Source organism: Pholis gunnellus (genome assembly GCF_910591455.1).
Source record: "Pholis gunnellus genome assembly, chromosome: 1".
Taxonomy (NCBI): domain Eukaryota; kingdom Metazoa; phylum Chordata; class Actinopteri; order Perciformes; family Pholidae; genus Pholis; species Pholis gunnellus.
In genome coordinates, this window is record NC_136528.1 from 15,680,466 (window position 1) to 15,691,644 (window position 11,179).

Sequence of the window (11,179 nt, forward strand, 5' to 3'; positions counted from 1 at the left end):
CTGGGCCGATCAGCTGGAGTGAGGCGCAAACCACTGCCGTAGAGGGGAGGGGTGTCGGTAACTAGACGGCCAAATGTTACACTGATGTGACAGAAAGTGAATACAAAATAATACAGCTGTAATATTATGAGTAGTATACATGATAAAATACCACTTGAACTCGGTCAATTATCCATTTTAAAGGTTTCATTTCAAAAGGTACTTGAGTTAACATGGTATGATCCGTACAAAACTATCTTCCTACAACTGGAAAGCCTTCAACACCATGTTACAGTATTCTCTGCTGTTTCAGGCACATTTCATGTCGGAAAAGATTTAATTTAGTCTATATTTCCTATACTTGCCTCAGTAATATATACTGTTGTTGAACTGGACCCACATTGTAGTAGTAATGATATGCCACACCCGTCATTGTGCCTGTGTCTGTTGCTTTGAAATACATGAAGCTTTGAAAAGCATGTTTTCTGCTTCCTAAAAGCAGAATCATGGTGAAAATATGCAATATACTTGCGTGTTATTTAATTGTATGCTTCATTGTAGGCTGTTGAAATGTACATAGCAACAGGTGTGCAATAGGCTGAACTTTATTTTTTGTTATACAAAATGTTTTACGTTTCAGGATTCTGGTATTGTGCATGTTGTCTGACTGTCACAGTGTTATAGTTCGCTTACACATTCAGGCACAACTCTGAACCCCATTATTTCCTATGGCTTGCACCGTGCAACGGTGGCTTTTCGCTGCATTAAAGCAAAGTGTGATGTGTGCTGAACTCGGTACAATAACTGCCTTAGGAGATATCACGGTATTTTATTATTATTATCAATATAATTATCAATATAATTATTGTTGTTACTACTATTATTGCAAGTAGTTTATGATATTTTCTTTTCACCTAAAATTACCATTACCCAAACCTTGAAAGATTTCTGAACCTGTTTTTATCCTTGTTGGCTTTAGGATGGCAATGTCTGCCGGTCATTCAGGATGTCCTTTAGTCTGTTTGTTCAGCACTTTATTGAACAGAGTTAATTAATTTAACAACTATTGGATGAATGGCCTTGAAATGTGTCTTTTCACCCGATGTTATAGTCCCACGAGGATGAATCCCAATAAGTAGCTCGTGGTGAGCCCTGACATTTAATTTAGCACCAAAATCAGCAGGTCAGAATTTCCACATGTCCAACACAGTTCATGACAAGTTACATCTAAATCTAAGGATCAAATTCCTCTCAGCCTTATTAGCTGTAGGCCTATAGGCCTACTAACAGCCTATACATGCAAAATGTCATATGCGAAACATCAACATGTAACATCCATTAGGCCTCTCACAGTTTCACTTATCAGGTAGATGCAGTGTAGTACCCGATTTTGGTCTTTGTCTCCTGGGTGATGAATGTTTTTGTGCCTATAAACCATTTCACAGGTGCAAAAGTAAACATTCCAAATGTGTCACAGTTTATTTCCTGTTGCAGTGCAATGAATATGTGAAAGAAGGAAGGGTCATTACATCATGGAACTCACATTGTAGTATTCTGCAGTATTCTACATGAATTTGATTCTAATAGAGTTAGTTTTTTTTATCCGAATCAGCTGACAGGACGTACACATGGAGCTCAGCTATTGACTATAGCAATGCTATTCCGTTAAAATGGCCTATACATCAGTGGTGCTTTGTGATGGTGATTTGGCAATGACTAATGAAGATCTCTGTAGGATCAATTAAAATAGCTGGGAGCTTTTAATACAGTGCAGATCTTTTGTTAGATTCTTGCCTCACTGACATGGCTTACTTATATATTACTGAACTGAGACATTGCTATTTTTATTAGATAGATAGATATATACTTTATTCATCCAGTATCACTGACCACCGTATCAGACAGCACACGGCCCAGTCGGACAAACTGTGCTCTGCCTGTGAGGTAGTCAGTGATCTATGAGACGAGGGACGCGTCTACCCCCACCACCCGCAGCTTCTCACTCAGCAGCAGGGGTTGGATGGTGTTGAAAGCACTGGAGAAATCAAAGAAAGTGATTCTCACAGAGCCACCGGTTCCATCCAGGTGCGACTGAGCTCATTGCAGCAGTTAGATGATGGCGTCGTCCACTCAAACATGGGGCTGGTATGCAAATTGCAGAGGGTCCAGTGAGGATTTCACCTGCGGTCGGGGTGGGCCAAGACCAGCCTCTCCGGCACCTTCATCGCATGAGATGTGAGGGCAACCGGTCGGTAGTCGTTGAGGCCAGATGGGGTCGTCATTAGTTACACCTGCTGCGAACTATAGCTGTGTTAACCTGTATGGTGACGTTGGCACTAAAATAAAATCACCACAATAATATGAATTTGAAATTGGTCTATATTTTTCACTCATTTTCAGTTGCAGGCATTTACTCCACAAAATGTCTGCAACTTGTAATGACTGAAGAAACCAGATTCAGTATTTTGCTGACATCAAAGATGATTACAGCTGTACGGTTTCCTGCTTGGGAACGGGGTTGTTTCATGTACACAAATATTGATGGTGATGTCTGCGACAACAGAAATAGCATCAATGAATCCTGTTTATCACCTCAAAATGACTTTGAGAAGAATGCAACACTTTACTTTAGAGCCAGGAGGTTTGGATTCCCCTCAGCAAAACCTGCGAAGGAGTAGCTTCTGTCTGTAGGGAAGGACAAGTGGGCCCTGGGTGGAATGAAGATAAATAGCTGATAGTTCATTAGCTAGTTAGGCACAGGGAGGGGTATACTGCAGAGGATTGCAGAATCTCGTCTTTCAGTGTTGCTAAGAGCCCATATTCCAGTGCAGGGCCAAACAATGCTAGCAAAGGCGTTGTTGTTATCTTCCTCTCAGTCTCAATCAAAGCAAATTTTTCTCTGTTGACCTATTGCCGCCTTAATACTTTGTATTTCGGATGGAATATTGTTTAACATAAACAGGTAATGGTAATTCAGTGTAGAAAAGATGGCCATGGCTGGCCCCAGTTTTGGCCCGTAGTGGAAAAGCGGTTGTTGCTTTTCTCCCCACAGTCCAGCCTCGGGCTGGTTATGCTCCAGAGATTTGCAGAACACCACTTCAAAGACAGATCCCCTCGCCCCTCATACCGTATACCCTCTCTCCCCTCTCCTGCTATAAACACAAGAACTTAAGGAATTAATTAGACACTGGATCAAACACGGGTTAGTAAATTCAGCTCACTGAAGATACCAGGAGTAGTGTAATCACATGTTGCGTATCCCTTGCTGTGCGGGGAATCTTTGAAATGTACGTGGAAGCCTGTATTTCATTTCAGATCCAGCATGACAGTTTACACTGGCAGTCTCTTTACCCCTCTCTTATTCACTGAGGAATACAGTTATGGATATTTTGCAGGCTTTGCACCCTACACTGAAGGACAGCTGCACAGCTCTGCACTGCTCCTTGAAGGTCTATTCTTTAAAGAGAGTTTCAGTCACAATGGCAACTCCCAAGTTCTGAAAATCTGTGAAACGTTACATCATCCTGTTTATGCTAAAGGTCAGAGGTGGAGTTGTTTTCCAGAACATTTTAAGTTTAAGTTTGTGGTAACCCAGTATGGTCTAATCTCTATCCAAGGTGTTACTTCAGCTCCATCTAGCCCCAGTATAACCAATATATTATCTTTATTTATGGGTAGAGGTACAGATCGCAGCCTGCACTGTGCATCCTGATTACCCAGCTACACTTGCATTACTCCATGTGTCGATAAAGAGAGTTGATTCATGGCTGCTAATATGAGAGGCGAGCTCTCTACAACAGCCTATAGATGGATTGAATGGGAAATCTATGTGAACACATTTGTCCATAAATGAAAGTCTTTCTTATCTTTTAATGCCATGCCGGGATAGGCATGCTGTGTGTTATTGACTGGTGGACAAGCAATATGTCAGAGCTTGTAGATTTGTTTTGATGGGGTATATCAGAAAACAGGATTACCTAGTTTAGTCAGATAACTGTGAACACACTATTATTGATTTGAAAGTGGGCTGAATATGTGGACTTTGTATATTGTTTCTAAAATTATATATCTAACAGTGATATTTACTGATGGTCAAGTTGTAGGGATGATTAATAATAACAAAATGACATAACAATCCTGCTAGCAGTAAATTAACAACAATCTGGTGTGAAAGACGGCTGATGCAGTCCATCTTAAATCAGTATTCAAGTTCAGTCTCTCTTGTAATTCCTCTCGATACATTTTTGCAACACACTTGGCAATGCAGTGTAATGCAACGTAATGTAAAGCTGTGTTTTGATTGAACTCAATCGAATGATGCTAAGTGCAAATGCTTTTTTAATCAATGTGACATTTTTAGCTGAACAAATTCTCATTGACAGATGAGGAAAAACATCTTTGACAAGGAGATCATAACTTGGCTGTGAGGCAGCAGTGGCTGTAGGTAATGTTTAGAAGTACACCTACTCTTACAACACAATTTCTTTCTTTGCCTATTCGTGTCTATTAACCTTTTCCTCTCTTTTTCTGTCTCGCTTTCACTCTTTTACACACACATAAGCACACACACACACACACACACACACACACACACACATAAACCGTCCAGCCTCCCACTGCGTGCAGAATGTGTAGTGAAGCCACCCATGCATCAGGCGGGGGAGCCAGCATAACCAGCCTCCCTACCATCTCACTATCTGCTGATCAAAGAGCCGCTAAACAGCCAGAAAGTACAGCGGGTGCAAGACTGGAGCATGCACAGCAACACAATTAGCAAGCACCACTTTTTAAAATATATTTATTTAAATTCCTCTCTCGATCCCTGACATCACACACAAACACGGGCGTGCATATATGTGCATACAAATTTGGGAAGTATAAACACAAATGCCTCTACTTGTTATACACAATCTTTATACACAGACACACACACACATACACACAAACACACACACACACACAGACAAAGATGAACTGAGGTTTCACCTGAGAGTGACTGTTCAGGATGGCATCCACTGATCTCTAAGTTGCTCAATTAAAGTTAGTGAAGAGCCCTAACAGGGCGAGGAGAGGGTAGGAGGAGGAAGATCAAAGGGAATACAGAGAAAATCCTGGCAGGAGAAAGAGAGAGAGAGAGGAAGAGGAATGTGTGAGAGAGGTTGTGAGTGAGAGAAAGGCAGGGAGAGATGAAGACAGTGAAAGAGATGGATAGTAAGAGAGGCCGAATGTGTACTAAAAGAAAGAGAGAGATGGGATGGCAGCATAGACAAAAAAGTCACCCTGATATTTCGGGTTTCTGTTGTAATTAATTGTCTCTGATGTAGGAGTCATTGCAGAAGTCATTTTTATTGTAAAACCCCGTAAGCTGACAGACTGAGAAAACCGAGGTCAAATCATGTCATTAGCAATTTATCAGCAGCAGTATCCAACGCCTGGGGCGTGACTCTTCCACACCTGGAAATGGTTGAAACATGAGGCAAACAAACAAATCCACATTTTAAGATTGGTGAGCAACTGTGTTTTGTGTGCTAGAGAGGGAGAGAGAGAGAGAGAGAGAGAGGGAGAGAGAGAGAGAGGGAGAGAAAAGGCAACTCAAGGTGCCAACATTATAGATTAATAGAATAATTAATAAATTAAATCAATATGTGGCTTCTCCCACACAATGCTTGATAATTAAAGCAAGACTATATGAGTTTGCAACACAAAAGAACACATTCATCTCACAAATGAAACGTTGAATTCATGAGCAATAAAACACACGTTCACTCGATGTAACACTACAGCCTGATTTGGTCTGGTCTGACCAATAGCTTATGGTTGCTAATGTTAGCGTTAGCAAACTTTAGATGAATACCGATGTGTAACTGATATTACTGAGTTGATTTTAAGACTCTTTTCAACTTGTGCTACTGTTATACTTACCAATAACCATTATCCCATAAATGACAATAAATTCAGCAAACTTTACACAATCGCCTTTTAATTAAGTAAATCTGCAGTTTTTTCCATCTGGCTGGAGAAACAAGACAGACAAACAGGCATTCACAGTGGCAAGAGAAAGGCTGTCAAAGTTATTAATGAAACATTTGTGAGAGAACAGTCATTTGAAACATAATAATTCAAATGAAGAGCATTTTTTCATAATGTTCTTAACACTAAAGGCAATGCCAGGACATTTCTGGGAGCAGTGCCAGGTGGGGGTGAGCCACAAATCTGGGGAATGTGTCTGGGAGAAGTGGATGTGGATCCTCTACTGTAAAAGGATCACAGTGTACATGAAACGGCTCTGCCTCACTTCACTCCCACTGCTTATTCAAGTGTGCCCTCCAATGGAGGAAAACAGGTCATGTTGACAAAATAGACTCCTCTGCTGGATGTTTAAGCGATACCACCTGTGTTAGGGCTCTGCGGAAATGTTATTTCTCACTGTGAGACTTAATTCGGTCTGCCCTCAGGTGACAAAGTCAGTGAGCTGATTATATTTACAGTTAAACTCTGAATTTGCAGGCACTTCTAACCATTAAGTCTAAATTAATTCAACAAAATACTCAATAGAGCAAACGGTGAATAAGTCAAATACCAGAATCGGAAGGATGTCAGATCAACCCTGAGCTACTGTAGCCCAGGAAATTACAAACCCAAACTTTTGCAAATGTAATTCTTTTTCTTGAAGTATTATTTCTGATGATCCAGAAACAATCAGAACAAGCGCATACTTCATTTGTAGCATATGTTCATTACTGACACATTATAATGCAGTTTTTTGGAAAGGTCGCTGAATGATTGCGGGGTTCCAAATGCTAATTCAGTAACTGATTGGAAAAGCGCAGTAATGTGATGATAATAATATGCAGATGAGTCCTCATCAGAGCTGTCTATCCATTAATGAGATATTTGAATGTACTGTACGCGCGCGTGTGTGTGTATGTATGAGTCCATTTAGGCATAAGGCCGCATGCGTATGTACAGAAAGTGTGTGTGTTCAAGTGCACATTCACTTTCATCAGAATATTTAGCATATTAATGTTCAATCAATCTACCACTGCACTAATGCAAAGTTTAATTAAGACAAGCCATAGTTGGAAATAAACAGAAAGGAAGCAACTGAACTTGATTATATCACAACCAGCTTACACGATGAGTTCATCTCTTTTTAGGAAAGTTATACAGTCTGGAAAACTTTGAAGAGTTTTGCATGTTCAGAATGGGTTGTAATGCAGGTCAGCTTTAGACACTGTATATAGCGTTTTTGATCATCTCCTTTTACAGAAAAAAATAAATGCTGGTACCAGTGGCGGCTGGTGGAAAATGTTCTAGGTAGGGTCATCCAATCAATTTCAGCAAACATCCCAGTATGATTTAATGCAAAAAAATTAAGGTATCAAACACGCATTACTACTTTGCAGTTAAATATTCAACATTTATTCCAACACAAAAAAAAAAGTAATTAACACTTTGATAAACACGTCAGGACATCTTATTTTAGTCACCCTCACAGGGAATTCAGTATAATATATATATATATATATATATATACATACAGTATAATATAGATCATATAATAATATTCAGTATACTATAAAACACACGCTTATAGATATAAGCTATGATGAGTTTTCACTGTTAATTTACCATCTCAATTAAATGTTGATGTCTCCATGACCAAGTTGTCATGAAACTTATGTAGAAGAAAAGATGTTCACTTTGCCTAACATGTAGCTTGACAGAGTTCTCATGTGTGCCCTGGTGTTCTCATGTTTCCTTACCTCCTCATCCCTCACTCCCTAACTGTCCGTGCTGGATCTGTCCCCGGTGTTTTTAAAAAGCTAAATAAGTTATTAGCATGACTGCATCCAGCTAGCCAAACCTGTCTGGTACAGCTAGTAGAGAAGCTTCATGTACTGCTTCCCTTTCCCGCTAGTCTGCTGTCTGATTGTGAGGTCAGGCTGATCTGGGATCAGCTCTTTGGCCTGAAGAATCTCCGCCAAACTTCTCCTCTCAGACGGATCTTGGAGGAGTAGTGCTCGCCTGTAGAGACTTCTCCTGACGAGAACGCGCAGCTAGTGGGGCCAAATCGTTTTGGCCCCACTCTGAATCTATTTGAGGATGCTGATTGGCTAAATTGTATGTCACTCATTTATATCTTTAATCAGCGATTGGCTAAACTGCTTCATAGACCCGCCTCGGTGGGGCCAGCCCCACTAGCTGCATGTTCTCAGACGTGCAAACAAGCGGAGATGACGAGCAGACAGGCTGCATACAAAATCCCCATCAAAATAAAAGCGCAGGATTATTTTTTTCTTTTTTTTTTTCGGGGCTCAAGGTGGGGCCAGGCCCCATGGCCCTCTATTGACCATCCGCCACTGGCTGGTACGTATTAAAGGTATAATATGTAGTCACATAGTCAGTTGCTGTCAGCATTCAAAATTCGCCCCTCCTCTCCGGCTCAAACACATCCACACCTCCTCACAAACCTGCGAGGAGGTGGTGGATTTTTAATAAATGTATCCCAAGGCACGCCTCGTCCTGCTGTGTCCTGTCTGCTGTCTCTGTCTGTCTGTGTCATGCAGGCCTATGAGGTCTGTGAGTGTCGGGACAGCGAGGGGTGTGACAAAGCAGCAGTGTTTGACCTGGGAGTGAGAACAGGCTGCACAGCCAGCTTTTTGGGTCAGGGTTACACCTGCACGTGGGGTCCAAATGCTTTTTGCTGACGTCCAGAAGAGTCCCAAACAGCAAAATAAGAAGAAATGAGAAAATACAGTCAGAGGGCAGGGTCCCTGTAGATACAAACACTGACACACATTTCTAGGGGCGTCATCATTGATGATTGAGAGGTAATATTTTTGCATCAGTCGGTACATTGTTTTTAGGATATTGTTGCAATCTAAACATTAAAACTAAATTTCTGAACGTGAAGTCATAGCAGCGGTGGAAAGTAACTAAATAGGCTTACTCAAGAGCTGTATTTTAATGGATAATAGAATGTTAAAATGTCTTTGAAGTCACTATCTATCGCCGAATGAGGTGACACAATGGGGATTGAGCCTTTAAGGCCCAATGGTGAAAGCACCTGCATTTGCAGTGTTAAGAAATGGGCATCTGTGGCAACATTTGGGAAAAGGCGACACTGTTTTGAAAGATTTGTGGGCTTTTTTCTGATGGGTGACAATGTCAAACCAGCAAAACACAATTTGTATGCATCTGATCAATGTAGCAGGCCTGTATTCATGACACTGAGCTGAGCAGTAATCTGCTTCATCTGCCCGGCCCCCACACCACCAGCACTGGGATGAATGATTCCTCATATTGTCAAGCTCGCTGAGTCATTCATGACAATTCACACGTATCCAACAGAGCCACAATTCCACTTCCCAGTGATCTAAGTGAGTTTAGTGAGTATCTCTGAACATGAATAATTATATTTCACAACCACAAATAGGTATCCTTCTTTAATGTCATCAAATCCCTGAGCTTCATTGACACTGAATGGAGAATTGTCTTGCATCGTCTCAAAAGCACCAACACCACAAAGACACACAAGAATTAAGTTGTTTTTTTGTAAATTCAGAGTGATTTTACGTTTTTTTCTTCCCAGGACCCAAATGAAAAATTGTTTTTCTTTCATCTTGGGACCCAATGCCCATTAAAGAGTGATGAAACACCGTGTAACTGCTCGTCTCTGTTCAGAGCAGCATTTCAAAAAGCCCCAAAATATAGGAGGCGGAGACATGATTAAGCCAGGGTATTTATGTTACAGCCACTGTATGTGCACTGAATCACAACTCCATCTTTGAGCTGGCCATTGCCAAGAGAGTCCAGCAATCCTCTTAACACATACTCAGTCTTCAAGTGGAACCTGTTGATTTCATTCTGCAGGACAACTGCATTCTTTGACAAAAGCACCATGAACTTTTAAATGGAGCCAAACGCAACAGGCTACATAACCAGCATGCTGCTTCTCTAAACACTTCCAACCAAATTCATTCAGCACAGCCAATGCAGATTTACTGTCACCTGCTGTAGAAATGCTTCACTTTTAAACCCCGGGATCAGGCAAATAAGAAATCCTGGTTTACTCTCTGTATGGAGAGACTGTGTGCCACTAGAGGGCAATAAAGACCAAATGCAGTTTCTGCAAAGGCCTGTATTCTTTATGAAACTACACAGTGTTGACCTATAATGTGTACTAGCCAAAGACATATTACCTTTACTTAGATCTCCTCATTCTGCCATCCAAGGTAGGATGTATGTATTATGACAACAACCAGGAAAACTTCTGCTCCCCATCTTCACCCTTTGAATACTATTACAGCTTCCACTCCCACTAATCATAATAACTATGAAGTAATTTTTACATATTATTTGAAATATTAAATATCCATATATTACTGCAAAATACAGTACTATTACTACTGAAAGCACATTATCAACATCATCATTTTACAGTTCTGTTTAACAATGCTGTACTGACATCTGGTGGACAATTGGGACCTTGGTACAGTCAAATCAATCATTTTATAGCTCCTAATCATGAGTAAAGATCTGAAAGTTCCCCGCATCAAGCATCACACATAGCCCACAAATCCGTAACTTCATACGAGTAGACCACAAGAGTTATTTGCATTTTCACTTGTTTATAATGTTTAGATTATTAGAAGTAGAGTCCAACATATCTTTGGAGAGACTGTTTGTGGTGTCTGGTCAAAAACATATATATCTCATAATACTTCATAATCACACAGCACTAGCCACGCGTGACTGTATTGCTAGTGAGCTCACACCCTACAATAGAAACAATGTCAGTTTCGCAAAGGGTATTGAGCTAAATTAGCAGTCAGGTCAGGAAAACACAGCAGGGATATTTTTTCCAATGTCCACCTTATACTCAACAAAATTGATACATTTAATAACAACCATAGCTTACACAATGCAACATTTCTTTCAGTATATTCCAGTGTGAAAGCATTATTAAATAATGCACAAACATCCTGACAGAAACTCTGATGTTTCAGTTTACAACCACAGGAGCAAGATAAATAAATGTTTCCACATTGTGTTGCATGCTCTGCTGAGCCTCCATGTTGTCTTTGCAATGCATTTAAGATGTTTCCCCCTTCCTTTTGCTCAAGTGCCGAGTCATGCTTAAATTCATACGTCATATGATCTTTGGCCCAGTAAAAACTTTATTGCACATTATGAA